Raw genomic sequence first — 16,015 nt, forward strand, 5'->3', positions numbered from 1 at the left:
TGCTAATAGTGCTGCCAAGTTTTGTCTCACTGGAAGAATTTCTCTGAGGGCAGATAATTTGGTTTCTTTTGTTCATGCTACCTAGAGCCTAGAACAGTGCCTTGTACTTGGGATGTGTCCAATAAATACTGGTTGCATAAATGAATGGGGCAGTCCATAAGGAGGGAACCACATTAAAGTGCCACATATTGTGCATCCACACACGCATAGAATTTTGTCTACATTTTAGAGTCATTGCTCCCTGAAGTCCATCCTTAGACTCTAAGTGAAAAATTCCTGCCTACAATTTTTCCTTTCCTCTCAGTAATTTTTTTTTTTTTACTGCTCCTCCACAGTCTTTATTTCTCTATCACTCTATTGTCACTTGGAAATAGAACTCATAGGCTTAGCTGAGTGCCTATTTATGTATGCACTGTGTTTTTTGAAACATATTTTAAACTCCTTAAGGACAGAAACTACTTGTATATTTTGCTACTCTTTTTTTCAAACCTATGACCTGATGTAGTCCCCTTTTTTGGGAACATTTGTTATTTTTGGCTCTCCCTGTTTCCATTTCTTCCGCTTCTCTTGGTAATAACATCCCATATTCTTTCTGGGAAATTATCTCACTTCCATTTAGTGAAGAACAGTGTATAAAAGAAAGTTGCCCTACCGTGTCTTAGCCAAGTTTGGGGGAGGGGAGCTGAGGAAGAAATAGGTTAATAGCTAGATTGCAGTTGTCCTTAGCATCATAATTAATTGAGGTAAGATAGACCATTTTCAACTTTCTTAAAATACTAGCTTAAGAAATGTATTCATTGCAAATAAATGAGGGTCTTTCTGGGGTTGCTATGAATAAATTACTGATCTGTAAATATTCTTTCATACTGTATTTGGTTGTCAGGATAATTTATTATAGAAACTAATTTTTGATTTGTAGCTACACAAAAGGAAGCTAGGATCCCTTTCCCTTTCAGTCCCCCAGTGATAGGTAATTATAATAGTAAGGTATTTAAGCTGAGGGGCTCTAGACCCTGTAGTTTTCTTTCACTTACGTGATCCACACTTGCGCCAGTGCTTGTCCCTAGACTAAATTACATCTCATATGGTGACTGGGACATTGGATACTGTGTCTGTGGTGTCCAAGGCCTCCATGCTGCTGATGTAGTATGCTGCTGTCCCTGTTCTTTCTCCTTTCTTAAGGTTAAGTAAACTCAGTGATGAGTAAGCCTATTGTATCTTATGCATTTGATTGACATTTGGAACTGAAACCCGCTGCAACATGTGACTCAGGCTGAGAATGAACTTTCTCTTGGGACGTTGAATCTTAGATTGGTGGCAGGTGTTCAAAACGTACTTAAAAAAATTCCACAGACAGCACAGCACTCTGACAAAATATAGAAGATTTCTTGCTCCCTGGACTTCAGAACTACTTATGTTTCTGTCTATTTCTAAAAATACTATCTTTCTGATGAATTTCTATTTAGTTAAGTTAACCAGAGGTCGTTTCTGTTGATTACAACCAAAGAACCCTGACTATATGGCTATGAATAAGGTAAGTTCGTTCTCAATCCACTTTAATAATTTGGTTATTGTCTCAGTTTTCTCTTGCTGTGTAAGAAACCACCTCTAAACTTAATGGCTTAAAACAACAAACATTTTCTTTATCTCACAATTGTGCAGTTCCGCAGGTTAAGCTGGGTTTAGGTGGACAGTTCTTCTGGTGTCAATTGGAGTCTCCCATGTTTCTGTGCTGAGGTGCAGGTCGGCTGGGCAGCTCTGCTTCTGGGAGTTGATGGGCCATCTAGGAAGTTAGCCTGGGCTTTTTCTTATGGTGACAGAGGAGCATCAAGAGAATGTGGGGCCGGGTGTGGTGACTCACGCCTGTAATCCCAGCACTTTGAGAGGCCGAGGCAGGTGGATCACCTGAGGTCAGGAGTTTGAGACCAGCTTCGCCAACATGGCAAAACCCCCTCTCTACTAAAAATACAAAAATTGGCCAGGCATGGTGGTGTGCATCTGTAGGTCTGGCTACTCGGGAGACTGAGGCAGGAGAATTGCTTGAACCTGGGAGGTGGAGGTTCCAGTGAGCCGAGATTGTGTCATTGCACTCCAGTTTGGGTGACAGAGAAAGACTCCCTTTAAAAAAAAAAATGAGAGAATGAGGGAAGTGTTGTGGACTGACTTGTGTCCCCCTAAAATTTATATGTTGAAACCCTAACTCCCTCATAATGTGACTGTATTTGGAGATATGGTCTTTAAAAGGGTGATTAAGATAAAAATGAGAGAATTAGGGTAGGCCCTAGTCCAATCTGACTAGTGTCAGAGTATAAGAAGAAGAAATATGAGCACAGAGAGAGATACCAGGGACAGGCAAACACACAGAAAAGACCATGTGAGGACACAGCAGGAAGGCAGCCATCTGCAAGACGAGAGAAGCCTCAGAACAAATTGAACCTGCTGACAACTTGATCTTGGACTCCCAGGCTTCAGAAACAGGAGGACATATGTTTCTGTTTTTTAAGCTACCCAGTCTATGATATTTTGTTATGGCAGCCCCAGCAAACCAATATAGAAAGCATGCAAGGTCTCTTGCAGCTTGGGCTTAGGATTGGTACACATCACTTCAGCTGCATTATATAGGTCAAACTTTGTTACAAATTCAGCCCAGCTGGGAGGATGCATTACACATGGGTATGGATACAGGGAAGGGAATAATTGTGGCCACTTCTCAAACAGTCTGTCACAGTAATTAGAATGATAAGGAAGTATGCTGAATATAGATAGATATTAACGCAGGAAATGTTGCTGGGTACTTTAAACTGTAATAGAAGTGTTTTATCCAAAGCCTATTGCTATTTGGTTGGAATAGGTGAGCTGATGTTCATCCCATGGCACAATGACAATACGTCCACTGCTCCACTCTTTGTAGTGTGAACCAAATGCCATGACAAATGATTAGAATGGAGGAGGAATGGTACCTTTTTCTTTATAGATCAAGTAAAGGCATTCTACAAAACTAGTATCATCATTTCTAATTAATTTTTCAGAGGCTAATTGCCAAAGTCTTGTCATTGACAGGATGAAATGGTGGAAGAGATCAGAAAAAGCTCTTCGCATTCTTTTTTGTATACTACAAGCATTTAGAGAAGGATTTATGTCTCATTCGCCTTTGCATCTCTCAGTGATCATGACAAATTTTACAGAGAAGTTACCCAAATATTGAAGCGTTAGTACCAGCTTCTATGGTGGAGAAGACCCTCATCAGTTATGTCTCGCCTCATGTCACTGGAAAACTTAATTTCTTTTTTACTTTGAATTATAGAATTAGGTTAATGTCAGGGATAGAAAGATTCATGCTGTGCCCTGCAGAATTAAAGAAAAAATTGTACTGCTTCAACCCATATTTTAAAAATATTTGTTCAACATTTAGTGAAACCAATTTCATAATAATAAAAATTATAGGTTTCTCTTTTTAATTTAACTTTCTTTTCCTATTTTAGTTTCCCTCAAATAAAAATTTACATCAATGAAAGCGATAGGAAACAGTAAAGTATTTATTAGGGGATGTTATGGGGGCAAGAGAAGGGCATTTGCATCACAAGGGACTGCGGTTTCACTGATTCCCCACCAAGGTCAATGAGCCTTCCTTGGTCTTCCAAATCCCTCTTTTCATCGTCAGAGCTACCAGGTTTCCACCCCGTTTCTTCCCTCATCCATTCTCTGCCTTCTTGCTCCTACCTCACATGTTCTAAACCTTTTTCTGGGATTCTCAATCCCTCTTTACCTTTCTTACTCAGGACAATTTAGTCCTATTAATGGTTCTACATCCTAAACCTGCTGACAGTAACATCAAAGACCGCTGTATTAAGGATAAAAGTTTTACTTCTGTTTAACAAATAGAAATTCCTCCAGAAACCAAACTTTGCTTTCCTTAGAATGGGAAATTAAATCTGACGAATTTACTATGAACAAAATGTTTTTTTTTTTTTTTTTTTTGCTGTGTTAGAGATGGAGTCTCACTCTATTACCCAGACTGGAGTGCAGTTATGTGATCTCTGCTCACTGCAATATCTGCCTCCCAGGTTCAAGTGATTCTCCTGCCTGAGCCTCTCGAGTAGCTGGGACTACAGGTGTGCCACCACACCCAGCTGATTTTTGTATTTTTAGTAGAGATAGTGTTTCCCCATGTTGGCCAGGCTGGTCTCAAACTCCTGACCTCAAACGATCCACCCACCTTGGCCTCCCAAAGTGCTGAGATGACCGGTGTGAGCCACTATGCCAGGCCACAAAATTCCATAGTAAAATTAATAACGAGAAATTTCTTATATGGTCTGAATAGGGGTGGGACAAATTTACATTTTTCCACTATGTAGTATTGTTTCGGTGTGTAAACTTGAGTTAAAATGATTCCCATGATATTTTAGCAACCCTTATGGAGTGGAGTCCTGGAGGCTGTCAACTTGTCTCATTTTTAATACAGTCCTAGTTGTTGTGATAATGGAATTAACTCTATCTGTGGGAAGATTACTGACACAGTAATTGGGACATGAAAGTTTTAGTTTATATCCACCCCCACCTGAACACAGTCATTCATATTGGCTAGGCAAGGATATTTTGGTGTGGCCTGAAATATCACCAGCTTAGTACTAACATAGTAAATAGCTGCTATAGAAATAATGTTGTGGGACATAATATTTTCTTAAAATAATTTTATTTTGCTAACATTTGGAAAAATTTAGAAAGAACATCAACACGACTTAGTATTTCCATTATTAGCTCTCAGAAAGACATACATTGTAAAACTTAAGAGCTAGACTGCTGTCTACCTTGTGTCCCACACATGCGAAAAGCATCAGGGCCATCTTGGAAAGGGAAAAACATTATTTATACAAATACACACACACACATACACATGAATGGGTGGCACAGGATGATAACAAGAGGGATGATTTGAAGGGTATATTTAAAAACTGGCACTGTGTAAAATATTAATCCATTGTTGCCCTTTTCAGCCTTATGATTTGGAACTCTAAGTATATTTATCACACAGGACTCTGAAAATATAAGAGGTGAAGTGCTTTTGGTTACCGTACCAGATTCTTTCAGCACCATTCGATTTTTTTTTACCAGTCAGTCACTGCCGTAGAACCAATTCTGTGCAAGATCTCATGAGCTTCACCTGGACGCAACCTGATTGCACTTCATCTCAGGCTGGCGAGTCTGCCACTCACCTCTCGTCCTGTGATTTGTCTGCTGATGCTACAGTGGGAGTGGGGGGTGTGGTGTGGGGGTCGCAGACGTTGTGGAAACTGCCTCTAGGTTCAGATACACAACCTGGAAGTGCAGGGAGTTCAAGTTTTAGAAGGTGAATCTTTGGCAGATGGTGAATGAATGCTTCCTCTTTATTCCCTTCTACCATCAGGTGGTACTGACATGCATTTCATAGGAACCCTTAAGAGGTTCTGTGAAATGGAGCAACCAGTTGCTCCAGCCGTAGCCATCTCCATAATGCATCTTTCTGTTGTTTCCTCCAGCTTTTTCCCATTTTACTACTCTTCATTCTTGCTCCTTGGATTGTATTTCCTGAAAAGGACATAAAGTCTTTGTTTCTATATTGTAGAGTATGCTAGCTAAAATAGTCACCAGAAGAAAGGAGAACATTAGGGAACTAAGAATACTATAAATTCAAACTTTGCTTATTTGAAACTGTAGTGTGGTTTGGCTGTGTCCCCACCCAAAATCTTCTCCTAAATTGTCATTCCCATAATCCCCATAATCTCCATGTGCCAAGGGTTAAGGGAGAGACCAGGTGGAGGAAATTGAATCATGGGGGTGGTTGCCCCATGCTGTTCTTGTGATAGCGAGTTCTCACGAGATCTGATGGTTTCATAAGTGCTTGGTAGTTCCTCCTACGTTCATTCTCCTCCTCGCTGCCTTGTGAAGAAGGTGCCTTGCTTCCCCTTCACCTTCCTCCATGATCATAGTTTCCTGAGGCCTCCCCAGCCATGCTGAACTGTGAGTCAATTAAACCTCTTTCCTTATAAATTACCCACTCTTGGGCAGTTCTTTACAGCAGTGTGAGAACAGACTAATACAAACTGTTTTATGTACATTGGGTAAGGGTCTGTCTCTACTTCTACACTTTATCTGTAAGACTGAGAAACAATTTATCTCCACTTCTGTCCCCCATTCTTTGAAATATCAGAAAAGATTTAGTAAAGATTAGACACCCCAAATTAAAAAATCTGAAATCCAAGCTGCTCCAAAACTTCCTGAGCACTGACATAATGCTCAAAGGAAATGTTCTTTGGAGCACTTCAGATTTCAGATTTTTGGATTTGGAATGCTCAACTGGCAAGAATTTTGAAAATATTCCCCAATTTTAAAAAGTCTGATATCTGAAATGTTTCTGGTTCCAAGCATTTTGAATAAGGGATACTCAACCTATATTTCCATTCCCCTTCAAAAGACTGAAAAAAAATCATAAAGCGCATTGGAAAATAAGAAATTTTGAAGAATTTCTAGAAAATAGAATTGAGATCAGATTGCAAGAGTAGAGCAGAGAAAACCATGTCTCAGGATAAATCTCAAACCTACCCATATCTTTCCACTTCCACTGCCAGAGTTCTAGACCAAAGTGCCCTCATCTCTTATTGAGATTCCAGCAGATTCCACCTGGTCTCTCTGCTTCACTCCTATCCTCTTATAATTCCTTCTGCAGGCCTTAACCTTTTGCAACTACTCTTCCCTCTGCCTTAAATGCTCCTTACCTGCATCTTCCCATGGATGGCTCCTTCTTATTCTGGAGATCTCACTTTAAATCCCTCCTTCTCAAAGCAGCCTTCTGATCTCCTAATCTAAAGCCTCCCTCCCTTCCTGCTCACCTCCCATCACTCTCTATTCCATGTCTCCATTACTTCCTTGATAGCATTTATTGAATCTGTTACAGTTTTATTTTTATTTGTTTGCCTTCATGTGAGTTGTCTGTTTCTCCATTACATTAGCAGTGACACAAGGGCAGGGACCTGGTCTGTTGCCTTGACGGCCTTATTTTGGGCTGCCAGCACAGTTAGTGATACACAGGGTGGAAAGAATGACACTTTTATTGGGGGGCTGTTTATTCAGTTCTCAAGCTCTTAGCCAGCTGTGATGTTAGATATCAGGAATTTTAAGAGGAATAAGGTGCAGGACCCTGCCTTCCAGGGGCTCTGAGTCAGAGAACAGGGAAAGAACATGAGCTTCCTGTTTTCTGATTCATAGTTGATCATTTGCACTCTATATTTTATGTTTACTATTAGACTTTAAGCATTCCAAGTGTAGAGTCCCAATCATCTTTGTATTTCTATAGAGACTACATATATGATGGAAATAAAATATTTTTGAAAGCATTTAAAATGTTCTAAGGGAGCATTATAAATCTGATAAATTATTGTTATTAATTACACAGTGCAGTTCAATCTATGACCACTAACTATTTGTTACTAGTAACTGAATGAAAAGAAGATGTGTGTAAACAAGAGAGAGAATGATAGTGGTGAGTGAACAGGAGACAAAGTGAGCAAAAGAAATACTGGATTTGAAAGCCAAGTCCCTTATTGCTGTAAGGACTTTCTTCTGCTTCTCAATTTCTTTCCTGGAACTTTAGAATAATTTAATAATAATAATTTTTAAGGTATCCATAGGAAGTGGAAAAATAAGTATAGTGCAATTTCAACACCATGAGAATCAAAGTTCCCAAATGGTAATGTTGTCTGTTTTAAAATTTAGCTTGTTATTTTCCAGCTTCAGCATTAGAAGTTCATATAAATTAGTTAAAAACATACATTCAGCAGCAATCGTTTAATTGTGATCTTTTAGGAGAAGGCACTCATGTACCAGTTTCATCAATGTAGGGTGGGAAGCTTGGAAACATCACATACCTGTAATTTTATTAAGTATTAATGAAGACCAATATAAATAATGCATTTCCTATTATGTTTACTAAGCCAATGGGACTTAGTATATATAGCTTGATGTAATATCACTAAGACAAAGAAAACTCCAGCTGCTTATTACCCAATAGTTTGCCAAGAAGGGATCTAGCTATTACCATTGGATTTACAAAAATATGTGAACTAATGCTTAATAAGTACAGTTTGATGATGACAAAGTGATCTATTGAGATAAAAGTCCCCGGAAGGTGAGACTTGGTGTCTTTTCAGGTCAGGCATACCCTCAGATGTCCTAGAGCCATCTGATTTATGCTTTAGAAAGGAAACTAAAGGAAATTGTGTATGTGTGTGTATGTGTGTGTGTATGTGTGTGTAATGGTATTTATTATGGAATAAATATGCTGTGGAATATAGAAATAAAATGTAAATAAATAATAAAAAGTAATCCTACAGAATTAAAACAATTGTATGGTCCAGGCCAGAATTCATATTTGGAAGAACAATAAAAGGGCATTTGAATCACAAGAACATGAATAAAACCTAAAAATTGAAAATAAGGAAAAAAGTCTGCTTTTACTCACTTTATATCCTTCCCAGATAATTTCATTCACTGCCAGCATTGTAGCACAATTGACTGGGTATACATGTGAACTAGAAAAGGAACTGTAGCCAACCTTTACCAGATATCATTCTACTAAAGATCCTTCGCCTGAGCTCCTCACATTCAACTGCCTCTAGACATCTCATGTGGATACTCTAGTCCCTCACGCTCAGCATCCCCCAACCTGGATCCACTACTTCCCCTTGAAAACCTGTTCCTCATGGCCATCACCACCGAGCAAATCTCCCATTAATTCTTTCCCCCCATTCCATTTAGTCCTCATATTTGGTTGTTCATTGAATCCTGATGCTTCTATTTCAGAACAGTCTTTTGAATCCAAGCCTCTCCACTCTACTTCCCTTCCCACTGCCTCAGCAATAGAATCTAGCAGGTCTGTACTTCTCCATCCTTCTGAATTCCTCTCCATCTTCCATATGCTGCTGCAGCAGTCCCTTACTCTGCAGGCCACAGGTGATGCTCACACTCCTTGTCACGCCATTGAGGTCACTAACAGCTGGGTCCCAACACACCTCTCCTGCCACTACTCATTCTTCCAAAAGTCCAGCTCCTTGGAACTCTTAACCCTGTCCCAGTAAGATAGGCTACTCTTACTTCTACACATTTGTATGTATATCGCCCTCTGCTTGGAGTTCTTCTATTCCTCCTTCCTGCATCCTCCTTGAACTGTCACTAAATGCATGACAATTAAGAATATGGGCTATGGAGACATATAGGCTGGGTTGGAATCCTCCATTGACTTGCAATGTGATCTTGGGCAAGTCACTCAACTTCTTTTGTCTTGATTTCTATGTCCATAAAATTGGAAGATGAATAATGATACCTGCCTCATACGGTTGGTATAAGGGTTAAATGATAAAATATATGTGAAATTTCTTATGTCATGCAATGCCCTTCACAATCAGGCCTCAATATCTCTTCCTTGCATACAGTAAATATATGTGTTAGCTACTATGACCAGAATTTCCCAAGGCAGAGTTCGTTTTCCTTGGGAAACTCAAAGATGAGATCTGGGTCTAAAGATGAGGACTCTGGTATCTAGAAAATTTGCTCATTTAGAAGTGTGTGCTGGATTTCTAAAAAAGTACTGAGGAAATCTTCATATTTAGGAAAAGGAAAATCATTTATTTATTTCTTCACTGTTCTAGGTATTGAGAATTCAAAGTGATTGGTCTGTTGAACAAACCTGCCACAACTAAAATACAAAATCATCCTTTTTCCCCTCTGCTCCTTTCCACTTTCTCGGCCACCAGACAGGAACTCATCAACTCTCATGGATGTTCTGTTCACTCTTGAGTAATAGACATTCTTTTAGTCACTTAAGTCACAAACTCCATCTCAATTCAGTAGAGTTTCCAGCCTAACACAAGATTAAAACTCTAAACTTGGTGTTATGTATTTTCCTTCCTTCAGCTCTACCTGCATCATGCTCATAGTGGTAAAAGTGAGTGTGGTGCTAAACAATGAAGAATAAACTATAGCCCCAGTTCTCAAGTAGCTAACTGCCTTTTGAGAAGACAGACAAATGGTGGATCAGATGACGGTGTGATATATGCTGTTCTAGAGGTATGCTTCAGGACATCGCAAAGTGGAGGAAGGGTGCTGAAATGAGAATGGCTTCCAGCAAAAAATGAAACACAATCAAAGCTGTGTCTTGCAGGACTGGCTGCACAATTCTGAGCAAAGAAAGCAGGGTGAGCAAGGCAGGGAAAGGATCATGAACCTGAGTATTACTTTGTCAAAGGGATCCACTTTGTTTTAGATTCTAAGGGAATAATTTTTGCCAATTGTGATACTAAAATGTGTATGGCAATATACTCTTAGGCATGGGCTCTGGTTTAGATAGGGATTAGATTATGATTTTTGATTAGATATGGAGTAGATATGAATTGATACTTTCAGGTTCTACCATTTGCTAGCTGTATGATCTTGGGCAAGTTGCTTAACCTCTTTGAGTCCCAGTTTCCTCATCTAAAATGGGAAGATGATTACCCACCTCAAAGGCTGCATATTGTAAGAAGAAAATGCATATGTAAAGTCCTCTGTACTAAGCCTGGACCCTAGTCTGGGCTTAATAATTGTTGATTTATTTACTGAAACTATCTCCCACTTGCTCCCTGTTTTTACTTTGTATCTAGGATAGATAGGAAGAACAAAAGGTATACTACAGAAACAGGGACAACATTGTAATTTAGGTACGACACAGTATGAGCCAGAATGATCATGTTGGTAGTGGCAAGGGGAAGAAAAGCCATAGATAGGTGTAAAAAAAAGTCCTAAAAGAAACTAGTGTTTACTGTTGTCATTGTTAATTTTTAATTGCATTTTTATTTGCTCACTCACCGATTGTGTGTGTTTGGACTGCCGTGAAGGCCTATCAGCATTTTCATGGTATTTTGAGTGTAGCTTTGGACACAGTTTGAGATCTTCAAATGGCAGTTATTTTTATCCAAAAAAAAATTTCTACCTGCCACCTGGGAGATTATAACCTAGAGGTATCACTATTAGTTGAGCCAATAATTGTTGGAGCAAGATTACCTCAGATGAATAAATGGTGTGTGATTCTTAATTGCTTCTGATTTTTAACACAGATTATTGTGATTTAACTAAAATAGATATTCATTTATTTGAAGGGCTCTACTTAGAAATGGTGGGGGCTGTGAATCCAATTATAGAAGACTCATCAGAAGAAATGTAATGAAAACAGCATGAGACCAGGAATCAGAAAACCTAGGTTCTGGTTTTGTCACTGACTGGTTGGGAAACTAGGCAAGGAACCTTTTCTTCTCTGATAAAGAAATATGGTCAGGTAGATGTGATGTGTGGTATGGTGAAGGGCACTGTTAACGTCCTTCCTTCACCCATCACATCTCTTTGTCAACATCATCACTTTCCACCTGTTGACACCATTAAGCCTCAACTGTCACCAGAAGTTCAAGTAGATAGTGAGGGGAGACAAAACCTCATTTCCATCCTTTTGGGTTCTGGTTAGGTCCAAGAATTAAATTGACATAAGACAGATCAAAGGAGAAAAGCGAGCAAATTTATTTTCTACAAGATTTATGTGGCCTGTGAGCCCTCATAAGGAAATGATGACCTGAAGGAGCAGTTTGATTCAGCACTTACATACTGAATCAGACCAAGAATAGTAAGTTGTGAAAAAGCAACAAAATATTGTGGAGTGGCTTAAAAGATGAATTATTTTAACAAGGTGTGTACAGAATTCTTTTGGTCTCAGCTTCTCATTCTTGAGGACAATAATATTCCTTTTGGTATAGGCAGGGTATCTTTCATGTGGGAATTTCATTTCCTGCTTTTAAGTAGCAGGATAAAGATTATCTTCTTTATCAAAATAATCTTCTTGTACTGCTTTTTAAAAAAGTGTCTTTAATTCAAAACTGTCAATATGCCAGAATAGCATTTTTTTGAGCTGCATATTCCTAACTCATTCAATATGAAAGGGTTTTATGAACATGAGTGTGGTATACCACTATGATTATGTGGGCATCATTATTTGTGTTACTGGTTCTTGTGACCTGTTGCTAATGCAAAAGTGGAATTTCTATTAGTGACTTTGATATAGAAACTGTTATTCTTCATGAAATGTATTTCACATGAAATATATCATTAAAAAAATCATGACTATTGATATGGTTTGAATTTGTGTCCCCACTCAAATCTCATGTCAAATTGTAATCTCAGACGTAGTAGGAGGGGCTTGGTGGGAAGTGATTGGATCATGGGGGAATATTTTCCTATTGTTCTTCTCATGATAGTGAGTGAGTTCTCACAAGATCTGTTTGATTAAAAGTGTGTAGCACCTCCTGCTTTGTTCTCTTCCTCCTGCTCTGGCCATGTAAGACATGACTCCTTCCTCTTTACCTTTGGCCACGATTGTAAGTTTCCTGAGGCCTCCCCAGCCATGCTTCCTGTGTAGCCCATAAAACTGTGAGCCAATTAAACATCTTTTCTTCATAAATTACCTGGTCTCAGGTAGTAGTGTAAGAACACAATATAGAAAATTGGTACTGGGAAGTGGGTAATTGCTATAAAGGTAGCCGAAAATGTGGAAGCAGCTTTGGAACTGGGTAATTAGCAGAGGTTGGAACAGTTTGGAGGACTCAGAGGAGACAGAATGATGAGACTTTTCACTGTGGACTTTTGAGTTAATGCTGAAATGAGTTAAGCCTTGGGGGGCTGTTGAGAAGGGATGATTGATTTTGCAATCTGAGAAGGACATGAGATTTGGGAGGGGCCAGGTGGGATGACAATGTTTGAATTTGTGTCCTCACCCAAATCTTATGGCGAGCTGTAATCCCCATTGTTAGAGGAAGGGCCTGGTGGGAGGTGATTGGATCACAGGGTCGGATTTCCCCCTTAGTCTTCTCATGATAGTGAGTGAGTTCTCATGAGATCTGGTTGTTTAAAAGTCTGTAGTACCTCCTGCGTTTTTCTCTTCCTACTTCTCTGACCATGTAAGATGTCAATCCTTCCTCTTTGCCTTCCACCATGATAGTAAGTTTCTTGAGGCCTCTCAGCCATGCTTCCTGTGTAGCCTGTGGAACTGTGAGTCAATTCAACCTCTTTTCTTTAAAAATTACCCAGTCTCAGGCAGTTCTTTATAGCAATGTTAGAATGGACTAATGCAACTATTTACTTGTATTGTTCATATTTACTAATGACACGTAGTGCTGTCAATGACAGAGTAGCTTGAAGCAGGACAGTGTTTCAGAATTATTTGTGTGTTATCTGTTGCTGAGTTTGTTCAGCAAATAGTACCACTCTTGGTACACAGTAACGTCTATCACTGATGTGGATTGTATGTAAAAATAAGGAAATGTTTGTTTTCCAGTTGATTGCTTTGGTTGGGATTTGATGTTTTCATAACAACTGTACTGGTTTATTATCATGCTACTTTGAAGAAATACCTACGACTGGGTAATCTATAAAGGAAAGAGATTTAATTGTCTCACAGTTCTACAGGGCTCGGGAGGTCTCAGGAAACTTGCAATCATGGTGGAAGGGGAAGAAAACACATCCTTCTTCACATGGAGGCAGGAAGGAGAACAAGAACTGAGCAAAGTGGAAAGCCCCTTTTAAAACCATCAGATCTCATGAGAACTAACTCACTATCATGGGAACAGGATGGGGGAACCACCCTCATGATTTAATTATCTCCACCTGGTGCCTCTCACAACACACGAGGATTATGAGAACTACAGTTCAAGATGAGATTTGGGTGGGGACACAGCTAAACCATATCACCAACATAAGTGAATACTAGTAATATATAAGGAAATTTAAAATCCTGTCCATTAAATGAAAAAGAATGTGAAACTGAAGTATTTTACTAAACATCCTATATTGTAATAATATCATATCAAAACATGTTTTTATGAAATGTCTAGCAATATGGTCCTCTTTAAGATTTAGCACATAAAGAGCCATCCCAACCCAAATCTGTGCTTTCCACATATATTTTCATGCTCTAAACTTAAGGAATAAGTTTAGATAACAATTTTTAGATAACAATGGTGACTGAACAATTTGTGCCATTTTCAACAATCTTAAATGATCCACTCATTAAAAAATCCTTTGTTTACTTTCACCAAATACCACAAGAAGCTGGGACATGACCTTGAGTTAATTATGGGCACAGGACTTTCCACAATAACACTGAGTTGAAGACAGGTTGACATTTTCAGTAATGTCATGGGTCAGAAAGGTAAGCTAATTTGGGCTCATGTAAATCCAGAAAGCAGCTTTATGATTTACACAGTAAAAGGAAAGAAATGATCCCTAGAATCACATTGGAACACTGCATTAGAAGGGCCTTAAAGTTCATCTGGTTTAGGCTGTAGCACTGTTGGTCAGGTCGGTTGGATCCAGAGCTTATAGACTGCTTGATCTGGACAGTGCCTGGGCCGAATACAGAACTAAAGGACCAACTAAGGCATTTTAGTTAATCCTAGAGTGGTAGATGAATTTGCCCAGTGGCCAACTGCCTGTTGTTAAGGTGCACACATATATACTCACGGCTGCGTGGGAGCATATGCGAACAGCCCCTCCCCAACAATGGCATGCAAAGAAAAGTCCTGGTAATAAGAATAAGGAAAAAAGCCTCTGTCTGCCCTACTTCTGCTATTTACTAGCTATGTGCTGTAGGGCAAATCACCTGAAGGATGATAACTTCACCTAAGGGGCTGGATAACTTTATTTTGCCCCTTTACATCCCCCACCATCCTTCCTGAACCCATTCTCTGTCCCAGGTGAGCACCTTTATGGACTACATCTGAGGGTTTTTAGCCTTCTGGTTTCCTGTTAAGTTTGTTAAATGCTGAGTCCCAATAGGAGCCCCGAGGAAGGGATAATGGTGAGCTTAGAGTATTATTACTCCAGACCTCCTTCTGCAGGATCACCTGGGCTGACTGTCAACCAAGAGTTATAACTATTGTCAGGTAGACCATCTTTACGTGACTCATCCTGCTGTCCCTTTTCTCTTACCTTATCAGTCCCTCCAAACCTTACAAGCTGAGTCATCATTGATAAATAGTTTTTTAATTAAACCCTTTTCTCTTACTTTGGCCATGTCATCTGTTTCCTGCTAGCATCCTGACTGGTATATTTAACAAACTATCACTGAGAAAAAGAACTCTTAAGTTACATCTCTGTTCATCATAAAAAGGGATCATGGTGGTCTGGTGATGGCCATCATGGGCTGAAGTAAGAAGGAAGGGTACATAGATGTCCAGAATTAGCCACTCCAGAAGTGTCTTCTAGCGCTTAACATTCTATGATTCTGTGTATAGGAAACTGAAGGAAGCCAATTACATTTTGAACTTTTATATTACTATAGGGTATCTGATCTGAGATGAAACAAACGTAGTTCAAAGGAAGGCACAAGCAAGGTGTTCTTATGAATATCAGCAGTGATTCCACACGTAAGTCATCTAACACCTTTCAAATATTGCTCATTATTTTTAGCATTGGATTATTTTGCACCAAGTATGACTTATATGTGTTGTGTATTTTTAAATCTAAACCAATGCTTTCTTGTAGCAATATACAAAGGCTAAAAAGTACACAATAGCCACACAGCCCTGGTTTGCAATATGGGAATGATCTTCATGATCAATTACAGTATTAAAATTATTCCTAGGACTAAGGGTATATTTTCTGTACTTCAATCCTCTTTATGTTCCCACCTCACTCTCAGGTTAAAACAGAGATGACATATACTAATGAACTTTTAAAATACCAATACCTTTGAGTTTTCTTACAAGTTTTCCTATAGTGAATATATTGTCAAAAAAGCCAAACGTGCCTATTTCAACCTTCACTGTGGTGAGGCTTGTAGGGTGATTTGGGTCATCTTTCTCTGGAACAGTTTTTTATCCAGCTTCATTTTAAAAAAGGATCAATGATCAGAACTGCCTGTGATGCATAGTGTGAGCAATGGCTTTACAGAAGTTTTTGAGCCAGT

At 39.1% G+C, this 16,015-nt stretch overlaps 1 protein-coding gene across 3 annotated transcripts in view; it reads left to right on the top strand.

Moving 5' to 3' along the window:
- The first annotated feature begins 1,304 nt into the window (after positions 1-1,304).
- LOC144341317 (uncharacterized) overlaps positions 1,305-16,015 on the top strand; it is a 356,281-nt gene continuing 341,570 nt past the window's right edge. For 2 of the 3 annotated variants that reach the window (XM_078004423.1, XM_078004426.1), the window contains exon 1: positions 1,305-1,534. The gene's annotated coding sequence lies outside the window, so the exon portion shown is untranslated. Of the gene's footprint in view, positions 1,535-15,388; positions 15,474-16,015 lie in introns of all 3 variants that reach the window. The other variant, XM_078004425.1, reaches the window with a different exon arrangement.

The sequence above is a fragment of the Macaca mulatta genome, chromosome 6 (assembly GCF_049350105.2).
Source record: "Macaca mulatta isolate MMU2019108-1 chromosome 6, T2T-MMU8v2.0, whole genome shotgun sequence".
In the NCBI taxonomy this organism is placed as follows: Eukaryota; Metazoa; Chordata; class Mammalia; order Primates; family Cercopithecidae; genus Macaca; species Macaca mulatta.